We start from the raw sequence: 11830 nt of genomic DNA, 5'->3' as shown, positions 1-11830 counted from the left end.
CCACTGTCACAAATCTGACTGATGCTGAGTAAATTTGCCTTTAGTCCATCAACATACCAAACATCTTCAAAGACCGGTAACCCTGGGATGTCCACAGTTCCAATGCCTCTGATGACAGATTTGCTTCCATCTCCAAAAGTGACTGTCCCAATCTTTTCTTCAAAAAGAGTCTTGAATAATCCTTTGTTTCCTGTCATATGTCTGGAACAACCACTATCCAAATACCAAAGACAAGAATCACGTGCCTTTAAGGCGGTTAAGGCAGTATAACACAAATAATTATTACCACATATGATAAGACCAAGATGCTCAAGGAAAGATTTAACAAACTCAACAAGAGACAAATATACAAAGTAAGCAAGTTGATGAATAAGCAGAAAGAATTTCCAAAAATCCATACCAAAGGGGTCAAGGATCAGCTCAGTGATCAAAAGATCAACAACAAAAGAGCTACCCGCTCTGATACCACTTGAAAGTTTTTAGACCCCTTAAACAATTGATTAAACCTAGGTAATTAGCCAAGTTGTTACTTAGTCCAAATTCCAAGTCTAGGTTATCACAATAAAAAAGATCAAATCATGCAAAGCAGTGGAAAATAAATAAGACAATGATATGATCACCCAAGAAACCAAACCGGTAAAAACCTGGGGAGGATTTGACCTAGCTATCCTCAAGGTAAACTTGAATCCACTATCTTGAAAGAATCGAAGTTCATACAATAAGACTTACAAGCCCCCACGCTCGACTTCTTATTGCTACCAATCAGTAGAACTTACTGACACGACCACGTGCAAGCTTCGAATCCACGGACTCCTTCTTTCTTGGATTCACCACCAGATACAAGCACACCCGCTTGTGTATTCTTTAAGCTTCAATGGCAACAACTGAATTGATCATCAAGGTGTAGAAATTATCTCCTCCTTGAAAACCCTAAGTTTGTGTAAAGGAAAGCTCCTCTAGATCTCACAAGAGATTTACACAAACCGCAAATATGAGCAACACTAAAACGTGGTTAGGGTTTGCCCTTTATACTTAGGACAAATAAGAAACCCTAAAAACGTTTTAAAACAAATAGGGTTGAGTTGGACGAATCTGCAGAAAAGCAATCTGCCCGAGCTTCGATCGGTCGAGCCTAAGCTTCGATCGATCGAGCCAGGCCGAAAGCCACAGTGCTTCCTGCTTTCACTCGATTCCAACTTTACATTGACACACAACTTTGAGCTAGCTTTAAAACACTTCTAAACACATTGTTTTGATCATGGTTTGCCAACATACACATTAGAGTTCTAAATACATAAAATCCTAAACTTTAGAACCTAACAAATTCTATTAAGTTCTTTTAAGTGTTTCTATACAGTTTTATAGGCTCTATTCAGTATTGTTAGTGGAAGCAATTGGACTTGCTTGGTGATTTTGTTGAAGGTAGAGATAGAGTTATTTTCTGTTTTTTGCTCCCATGCCTTGCTGCTTGCTTTGTTGTATATGTTCTTGCTATTGGTTGTGCAGGGTGAATGGGAAAAGGAGTTGCCTTTGCTGGGTTTTTTGGTTCAATAAGAAAAAGGAGGAAGCTTTATATGTTTTTGGTCGTGCTTTCTTTGAGTTTCTTTGAGAGGTTGTTCTAACTGTTGTGGAGAGTTGTTGGTGGTCTCGGCCCTCTCAAGTTTGTGGGAAATGAGGGAATTTTTTGTATTTTTGGACTAGGAAAGGGTTCTGCTTATGGAGTTATGGAGGACTGGAATAGTGGTACTTTTTGTATTTGTTTTGTTACTTTTTTTCTTTTCTATCTCATTTGTCTGTATTTAATTGTGCTTAAGAATAGCCAATGCTATTTTCCATTGTACCTAGATAAATAAATCACTTTGTTGCATACTGCAGAATATGAGCAGCAAGATAGAGTCACAAAAAAATTGCCCCCTTTTGTAAAATATGTTGCTATCTAATTTTATAAAGAACATTTTTTTACCGTTGAATTGGCTTATCACACTTGGAATATATGTAGTTTGTTTTAAATCTAACCTACATTTGTAAAGGGTTTGTGATGTTTCCTTCCTTAGGGGTATAGAGTATGGGTATGTACACTTCACTTGAAACTGTAATTTGTGTATACACAAATTTTATTATTAATAGAAAATTTTATGCTGTGATTGTTTAAATATGAACTATGAAAACAAGTTTTGAGTAAAAAGTGAAGAAGAGGGTTAATTTTTTTAATAATTTGATAATTCAAGAAGAGGGTGTTTGAACCTAACAAATATAACTATAATGTTATATAGATTTTGTAGATATTCTTTGTGATTTCCCGTGCATCGCACGGGTTAGCGACTAGTTATAAATGAATCTCGACCCCCTTGGGTCGCAATTCTCAAAGTTACAAATGCAAATCAGCCCACACACAAGTATAATTTAATCCCACAAAAATCACAGCAAGAACAATATGACAAACCCAAGATAAAATATATATATATATATATATATATATATATATCAGATTGAACTATGAACCTTATTGCCAAGAATAAACCACAGTGCAAAAGATAAATGCATGAAGGAAACCAACCGCTAATCATCGTGACTCTGGTACCATAATCAAACAAGAATAGGTGTGGCATTACTGCCGTATGTACAAAGTTACCCATTCTCATCTATCATAAATGGGGCATAGAAACTGAGTACAATGAAAAATAAAAAAAAATGAACTACCTTTTGAAGATGAAGAGGAAGTATACAATGGAGGACTTGGGGGAACAGAAATTTCAAATGTATATATACACTTGCCATAAAAAAAATTATATGGTAAACTAATCTATTATGACCATCCAAATTAAAATGTTGAACACCCTAACTCGAGAATTTCAAAAATTTAGGTCTAACACAAGTAAGAGTAATGCTAATACATTCACAACATTGAATTAGATTAAATTTTTTGAAGTTAAATTTGGTGTTATTGTTTAAAACCTTGATTGTACTATGCGTTTTTCTAAAATCTATTTTTGTTAATAGTTCAGTTCTTAAAATCTTCTGTAAAGTTGTGATTTACAACTATTTTGTGTTGGCTTTAATTCCGTGCCAAATTTGATTGTAATTTTGTTCAATCTTATGTACCCTATATTTTATGTGGGATTTCATTGTATGGGTTGTGTGTGAGAAAGAGTGTGAAGACTCAAGACAACATTGAAGATCAAAGGAGTTTTCACAGGTAGCTCGCGAGAAGACTTCCTGCAAAGTGAAGCCATGTGCACAGCACATGACTGGAATGCGAAGAGTCATTACAGCTGGTTTTCGCCAGTATTTCATAGATAAGGCCTTCTTGTGAGATACCCGCAAAACATTCTGTTTTTCTATTTTGGCATATCTGCTCCACTATGTCTTCACCCACACTATATATACCATCATTACTCACATATTGAAAAGAGTTCTTTTCGAAGAGAAAACCCTAGCCATAACCCTTGAGAGTTAGAGATTGTCATATCCACAATCTTCTACACAATCTTGTGTGGTTTTCCTCAACTCCTACCTCTCCATATCCAAAATCCTTGAGAGGTTGATAGCCCAAACACTTACCACACCTATCCTGAGTGTAAAGTGAGGTTTTGGTGTTGCTGGGAAGCATTGGAAGAAGTCATTTGTTTGGTGGATGCAATCGGGCTGAATTACGTGATTTGGAGACCTAGAGAAGACAAGGCTTCGTCAAGTCAGTTGGTGGCAGGAGCTTGGAGGGCTCAAGTACATGGGGTAGACTAAGCTTGAAGGGTCTTTTGTTATTCATGTACTCCAACTTATTCTCTAGTGGATCGATTTACCGCTTGGAGGGCGGTGGAGAGGTTTTTCGCCGAGTTCTTCAGTTTCCTCTTCAATAATACATCGCGGTGTTATCCTGTGTTTGCATCCTTCTTCCCTACTCCTTTAGCTTTCATTTTATTGTTGATATTTGATGAATATGGATTAGAGTAGTTATTTTGTTTGTTCGCTCGCATTTACTCTATTCTACACTTAGTTTAAGTTAGAGTAAAATCAACCGAGCCATAATTTTTAATTTGGGGGTCTAAATAGCTCTTGTGTTTTCACAAACATTCGAGCTTTCAACTTCATTATAAGACTTTCTCTTTCAATAAAATTTGACTCTTACTTATGTGTTTATGGTTATAGCATTCACACTTTTGATATATTCCTCAATCTTAACATCTTTCTCTAAATTTATTGACATTATGACACTTTTGTTTTACCTCAATCGTAACATCTTTCTCTAAATTTACTGACATTATGACTTTTGTTTTCAGTATCTTCCAATACTCTCTTCGTTCTATTTTTTATATTTAACAATCGAAGAAGAGATTTCATTTAAAAATAAAAATAACATAGAAAAAATTATGCTATGCTACTGGGTTTAGTATCCTTTCTTGCAAAAACCCCCGGAGATCTCTTTCTTATTACTTTTTGTATTTGAGTTTTACAGCTGGTTAATTTTGTATTTGGGGTCTAAACAAGCATAAGTGTTAATTTTAACTCAACTTATTAGTCTTTAATTGTGTTAGGTTATGATTTTCTCATAACATGTATGTTGGCTTATTCCATGACAAAAAAGGTGTTGTAATTGCATTAATTAATTTCCTTGTATTTTGTGGGAATTTATTGTAAGGAATGAGTGTGAGAGAATGAGAGAAATTGTTCAAGATGTACAAGTCACGACTGGCTCGCGACTGGACCACAACTGGATGAGCCACGAAATTGCCACACGTGAGGAGCACATGCAAGAAGGTGAAGAGTCAGGCCAGCTGTCACAGCAAAGTACAGCTTGTGCAATTGGTTATCTCGTGCCTCGGATTGCGACTTGCACCAGTCACGAGTGAGCCACGAGCTGCCCCTATTTGGCTGAAAATGTGACTTTTCGTATTCTTCTCACACCCACTATATATACCCTCATCATTACCCCTAGAAATTAAAAAGAGGCCATTGAGAGAAAAACCATAGAGAGGTTTCTACAACACACCCACCTTGTTAGAGAGAGAGCTACTCATCCTTAAGTGAGAATTCATTTGTAGCCACTTCTCCTTTCCTCTCCCATTGTTACACCATTCAGAGGAGATTTGTACCCAAACACAACTCACAACTATTCAGAGTGTAGAGAGTGATTTGGGGCTTGGAAAGCATTGGAAGATGCCGAGGATGGCGGATGCAATATGGAACTTATTGTGGGATCTGGAAAGCTAGTGAAGATATGGTTTGGTGTAGTCTTATTGGTAGCAAGAGCTTGGAGGGCTCAAGTACATTTGGTAGACTAAGCTTGGAAGGTCTTTTATTATTCGTGTACTCCAACTTATTCACTAGTGGATTAATTTCAACTTGGAGGGTCGTGGAGAGGTTTTTCGCCGAGTTTTTCGGTTTCCTCTTCGATAACACGTCTCAGTATTATCTTGTGTTTGCATCTCTCTTTCTTTAGTCTAAGCTTTATAATTTTTGTGATTTGTTGATGATTATAGTTTAGAGTAGTTTTCCGGGTTTTGTATGCTTGTTACACTTGTTTCTGCACTTAGATAAGTAGGTGTAAAAGTAACCCAGCCGGTAGTTTTTGTGCTTGGGGTCTAAACAAGCACAAATGCTTTGCCACTTGCTGCATTTTTAAATTGTATTAAGAAGAATTTTTGTTATGTTCATAGATTAGTTTAAAAAGAATTCAAGTCAACAATTCAATAAAAAAAAAAATTGTCTTTCACCGCCCCAAAATTTAGTCTTTAAGCTTTTTTAAAGACCACAGTTCCACTGGTCTGACTGACCCGTGTCCCACAAGGCCACAACACATCCACTCAACTCTCCGCAAATTAATTATTCATATTTCATAACACTAAACAAGCACTTGTTATAATTATAAGACTATTCCCATCTGGTGTTGTTTGGTTACAATAATTCCAAAACTCAATTGGTTATAATCGACGTGCACTACTATGCCTTTACACATCAGCACGTGCACGCGTATGTGCATTTTCAGATGTGCACCCAGATTTTCCCTTTTTATTATTATAGTGGAAGGTTTCAATTTGAATAGAAAGACAAATTATTTACGTGAATACACATAGTAATATAACTTGGCTAATTGCTGGTGTTGATCTTAATGTATTGTATATCACGCACCATCGATGCGGCATCATTGACATGGAATGCTTAGAACATGATAATTATTACTAATACAATATTTAACTACAAAATTAGTTGTAGCTTTAGGTTATGACCTTATATAATATTTTTTTATTAGAGGTAAATTTCGACAAATCCACCAATAAATTATTTAAATTGTAAGTTTTTGTTGTTTAAATTATATATAAAATATAAGTTTATAGATCATATGGTAAATAATATTTGATTGATACAAAATATATAATAATATTTATTTTGTTGAGTAGGGTTGTAACCTTAAAATTGTAGTCTTAAACTACAACCAATTTCGTAACTAAACTTTGTCTTATTTACTTATTATATCTGGACACAATGAGATATTTAACACTTTTTTTTTTCTTTTAGCAAGAAAAGCAAAATATATAGCTGATTATTAGGTGTGATTAGAAAATGTTCCACTTGATTTCCTTTATTTTTTTATGCACACACCTCTAACCTTGGACTATTACTAAAATCAATTAAACATTCGGTGTCCATTAATTCCTAGAAATCACTATAATTATTGGGGAATATGAATCCTATACCTGAATCTTTTTCTCATGGTTCTAGTACTTGTTTTTTTACTCCAAAAAATCCTATTCTACTTCATATCACTGAAGAACCACAATCAGATGGGTTTGAACCTACCACCTAAGATTTAAGAATCCAATCAAAACCTACTTAAGATTTACAATTTTTCTGAAAAAAAAAATGAAGAAAAATTGACCATGTTCGTATAAACATGGCAAAACGGGCGGGTCGTGTCAGGCTCGGATCGGTTAATCGGGTTTGCGGGTCAAACGGGTTACCGGTCAATCATATTGCGGGTCGGGTCGGGTTGACTTGTATTTTTAAAACGAACTTTTTGTAATATTTTTTTTAAGTACAAAAAAAAAAAAAAAAAAAAAAAAATCAATGGCAACCTTTTGAGAGAGAATGAATAAAATCAAATAAGGAAATGAATTGCACTTAATGCCACTTATTAATATCCATCCAATTCTAACATTTTTGAGCATGACTAAAATTCTTTATATTTATGAATTCATGATGGAAAAAATCTTCAATGTTAATAACTCATTGCCAAAATGCATTACAAATTTATAACTTAAAAAAGAGATAGATCTTAAGGAGCACCAAAAAGTATATAATCCCACAAAATAAAGAATAATTAAAAAAAAAAAAATAGAACTACATGTCTTGGACCATGTCAAGTTATCAAGACTGAAAGAAAAGAAAATAAAAGAAAAATATAAGAGAAAAGAGTAAAGGCGGAGAGAAGCTGATTACAAAGCAGTGGAGGCACAGAGGGAAACTGTGAAAGCTCTTAGGTGTGTGACTGTGTGAGTGTCTGTGTGTTAGGTGCCTTAGTTATTTGTGAATGAGCACACATAGTTTGGTTTTGTCACTTTTTTTTTTTTTTGGGATAAGGTCACAAATTTTTTTTTAGTTTTTTCAATTTGTCAAAAAACAAATAAACTTAAGTTTTGTTAAGTCATAACTCAATAAGTCATAAAGTAGTGTACGTGTTACTATGTTAGAAGTGTTAGTGTACTAGTGTGTGTTAGGGACATATTTATGTAATTGGCTAATTCTTTGACAAAACACACTTTACTTGTAATTAGGTAGATCTAGGATAGGTTTAGTACTTCCATAAATAAGTGTTCAAGTTTAGTATTGAAGCCATGCAAATTTGACCAAGAAACAAGTGAAGAATGTGCTGCTCATTAAAGCTCGACAGAAATCTCAACAGAATCCTTTCTATTGAGAATTACTGCTGAAACTCGACACAAGTTGTATCTGTTGAGAATTACGAAATCAGAAATTCTAGATCTGATTACACACATATCTTTGAGTATTTCTGTAGGATTTCTTTTCTCACAACCCTAGACATATATAAGGATTATTTTACACGCATATTGTGACTGGTGACAGAAATTGCTCTAGTTCATCATATTCTCTGTAGAAGCTACTGCGTTTTTGTGCCAGGGGTTTTGTGACTAAGGAGCTTCCTAATCTTCATTGTTGATGAACTGAAAAACTTTGTAGCCAACAATCTTCCTCAAGTTGGTGGTTAGTCACGTACTAAGATCTGTGTATCATTAGTTAGTCACGTACTAGGATTCGTGCACTGAACGGAGAGATTACCGCTACAATATAAGTCCAATTGGGTATTGGAGTAAGGGTTCAGTTGTAGGTTGGTATTGGGTACTGGGATTCCTTTTACTTGTAACCGCTTGTTATTGATAATAATGGATTCTTGGGAGTGGTGACCTTAAATTCACCTAGTAGGGTTTTGCCTCGGTGGTTTTCCCCATTTGTAAACAAAGCACCTGTGTCAAACTAATTTTCCGCTGCATTTAGTTTAGTTGGTGATTTGTTCGTGTTACCACGCTATTGCATGTTAAATTGATTTAATTAATTAACTTGGATAATTAATTAATTAATTTTCCAACTCATTTTTTTTATAACATTTACACTACCTCTAACATTTCTTATTCCTTTCACATTTTCATCTCCCCACTGCCCTCTACCTTAATATTTCTCTTCATCTTTCCCTTTAATTTATTTTGTTTCTTCTTATTCTTATCCTCTTATTATAAATTTTTCATTATCTCTTCCATTCTATATTTCTATGCATAATTTTCCCTCACAAAAAAAGTTATTTCTCTCACACAATGTTTTGGAGAATTTTTTATTTTCTTGCATCTCTGCTTTAGGTTATTAATTTTTTGTATTTTTAAGAACTCTACTTTGAGTTGATACAATTTAGTTTTGTGTTTTAAGTTTTTTTTCTTTTTTCTTTTTTGTTCTTTTTGATTGTTAAATTTTATTCTATTGCATTATAAAGAATAAAATATTATTCTATTACATAGCATGATTTTAATAATTTTACCATATAAGAATTTTATATAAGTTACATAGCCTATAGTAAAACAATAATAATAATAGTAAAATATATATTTATGAGATAACTCTAAAAAAATTATCACACGCAATGTGCGGGTCTATGACTAGTTAAAAATAAAATTTGCAATCTTCCCATAAAAAAAAAAAAAAAAAAAAAAAATAGACCTCACTAGCTGCGTCATTAGCTTAATGCATGGGCAATGACTCATTAGCCAAGCTTATAATAGTGGCATTTTCCACGCCTTTCCTTGATTTATGGTCCGTTTGGATTGAGGGGGAGAGAGGGGGAGTAGAGTAGATTTAATACAAAATTAGCTTATTTTTAGTCAACTTTACTTTACTCCTCTCCACTCCTCTTCCCTTCCCCTCCATCCAAACAGGCCATTAATGCATGTCTCGTTCCAAGTCCTCTCTCTCTCTCCCAATTAGTTTCTCTACAATTAATAGAGTAACTCTATTACTCTATTAATTACTCCATCTGTTCACAATTGTCAATTGTGCCTTGAAAGCCTATTAGGTCCGCTTCTCCAAAAAAAAAAAAAAAAAAAAAAAGAAGTGACATTAGGTATTTTGGTTGAAGCTTTGGCATTGTTTCGCACACATTAGGTATCTGCACATGTCCACCTGGTAAAGACCAATTATGACAAAGCTTCTTCCCATGTGACTTTACTAGGTAAAGACCAATTACATGTGACGTTTTTGGGAAAGACAAATACCAAAATTTTGCATCCGAAAGCATGACCACATTAATTAAAAAATGTCTCATCTTGTTCGCATCCGGACCCTTTCTCAATAGATTATTTGTTTTCAAATATCGACTTATTAGATTCTCAATATATATATATATATATCGACTTATTAAATAAACACTTTACTTATCGAAGTGGTGACTGCACTGGTGAGCCGCCCCACTTTTGAAATGCTATCATAGAAAATAAACTATATGTTGCTTACTATTGAACTAGATGTTGATTCTAAAGCTGTTGTTTATTTACTTTCTAACAATGATAGCTCTTCAGCTGAATTTGCCCCTATTCTTGATGATTGCAGACAATTCATGACTCTAATCCCAGCTCTGAAGATCAGCCATTGCTTTAGAGAAGCTAACACTTGTGCCGATGGGCTAGCCAAGGCAGGTTCTAGAGGTGGGCAGGATTTTGTTATGCTGGAAACTCCGCCTGTGGAGATTATCCAGCTTTTGTTTAGAGACTCTTCAGGGTCTGTTTGTACTAGACTTTGTTCTGACCCAGCTGCTCTTTCTGCTGGGTAGTTGTTGTTTATAAAATTCCCTGTTAACCAAAAAAAAAAAAAACTATATATTGTGATGGGTTAATTTGTCTGTGAAAAGGGCAATAAAAAAAATAAAAATAAAAAATCTGTGTGAGAAAGAAAAAAAAAATTTAATATAATGAATATTAAATTGAAGAAAAAATAGTTTGATTGACCACAATGACCTGTATGGTTCCTTGAAAGTTCAAAGAGTTATTTTGGGCTTTACTCAGAAACTTCCACTTCAAAGCAAGACTACATTAAAGTCTAGCCTCTTGCATCCGTTCACTCACCCTCAATTCCTAATTCGTCCTTCACTTTCCTCAATTTCTATATTGACACCGCTTTCACAGCTTTCCTTCTCCTCCTCCTCCTTTCAACTTTTGTCATCTGTCTGCTCGTAAATCCCAATGGCCTCATCTCACCAACTCAAGAAATTTGATGTCTTCTTGAGTTTCCGAGGTGAAGATACTCGCTGTGGTTTTGTAAGCCATTTATATAAGGCTTTGGATCAACAGGGTATTCAAACCTTTATTGATGATAATCTCTCTAGGGGTGAAAACATTTCTGTAGAGCTTCTCAAAGTCATTGAAAACTCAAGCGCATCAATAATTGTATTTTCTAAAAACTATGCATCCTCTAGTTGGTGTTTGGATGAACTTGCGAAGATTATTGAGTGAAGCAAAAAAGTGCTTCCAGTTTTCTATCAAAAAAGATTTTTTAAGAAAAGGACTTGGGAAATTTGGGAGCTTAGAAAGTCTTGAGGGTCTGAGTGTTTGGGATCTTTGGAGAGCTTGAAGACTTGTGAAATGAGGAAAAATGATTTCCCCAGTTGCCTTATTTAGGAGGTGGAATTGAGTGGGAGTTATCCCACTCAAAATTCAAGGGGAAATGTTAACCGTAGGATCTAAGTCTCACCGTTGGATGCGGGGAACAAAGCGCTGCCTGGAGTAATTAATGATGCATTGCGGGCTTCAAAGCATCAGTAACAGTTATGAGGCGCGCAACCGGTACTCCCACATCTGTGAACCAAAGAAATGAATGGTCTTAACTCTTAAAAATCAAAACCTCACTTTTTCTCCTCGGATAAGAGGGAAAAACCGGAGTTTTGAGGGGCTATTGTAGGGATAAGGGTCCAAAATTATATATTGGGCCTTGGGCCTTGGCCAAGGACGTTAATTGGTCTGAGGACGAATGAACAATAGTAAGGGTGTTAAGCTTAGAGCCCATGAGTATGTTGCGAATGGAAAGGTTGGGGGAGATGGTCCGAGGAGTAGTATTTCCTCGGATAGACAAAGTACAGATCAGATGTATATCCTATCGTTTAAAGTGACCTTCCAGGAAATTCCATTGATAGGGACGTGAATTATGAACGTATAGGAGGGATGGAAGCTCAGAAATATCTAAGAGAAAGCTGCTACCACCGCATTGAATGCTCTGTATCTAACTTTCTGGCTGCATTAATGAGGAAGTGATCTCTGAACAGTGTTTTTCAGCCTTACAGCTA

This window comes from Quercus lobata, chromosome 4 (genome assembly GCF_001633185.2).
Source record: "Quercus lobata isolate SW786 chromosome 4, ValleyOak3.0 Primary Assembly, whole genome shotgun sequence".
Taxonomy (NCBI): domain Eukaryota; kingdom Viridiplantae; phylum Streptophyta; class Magnoliopsida; order Fagales; family Fagaceae; genus Quercus; species Quercus lobata.
The sequence above is the reverse complement of the archived record's forward strand: the minus strand, read 5'-3'. Positions refer to the sequence as shown.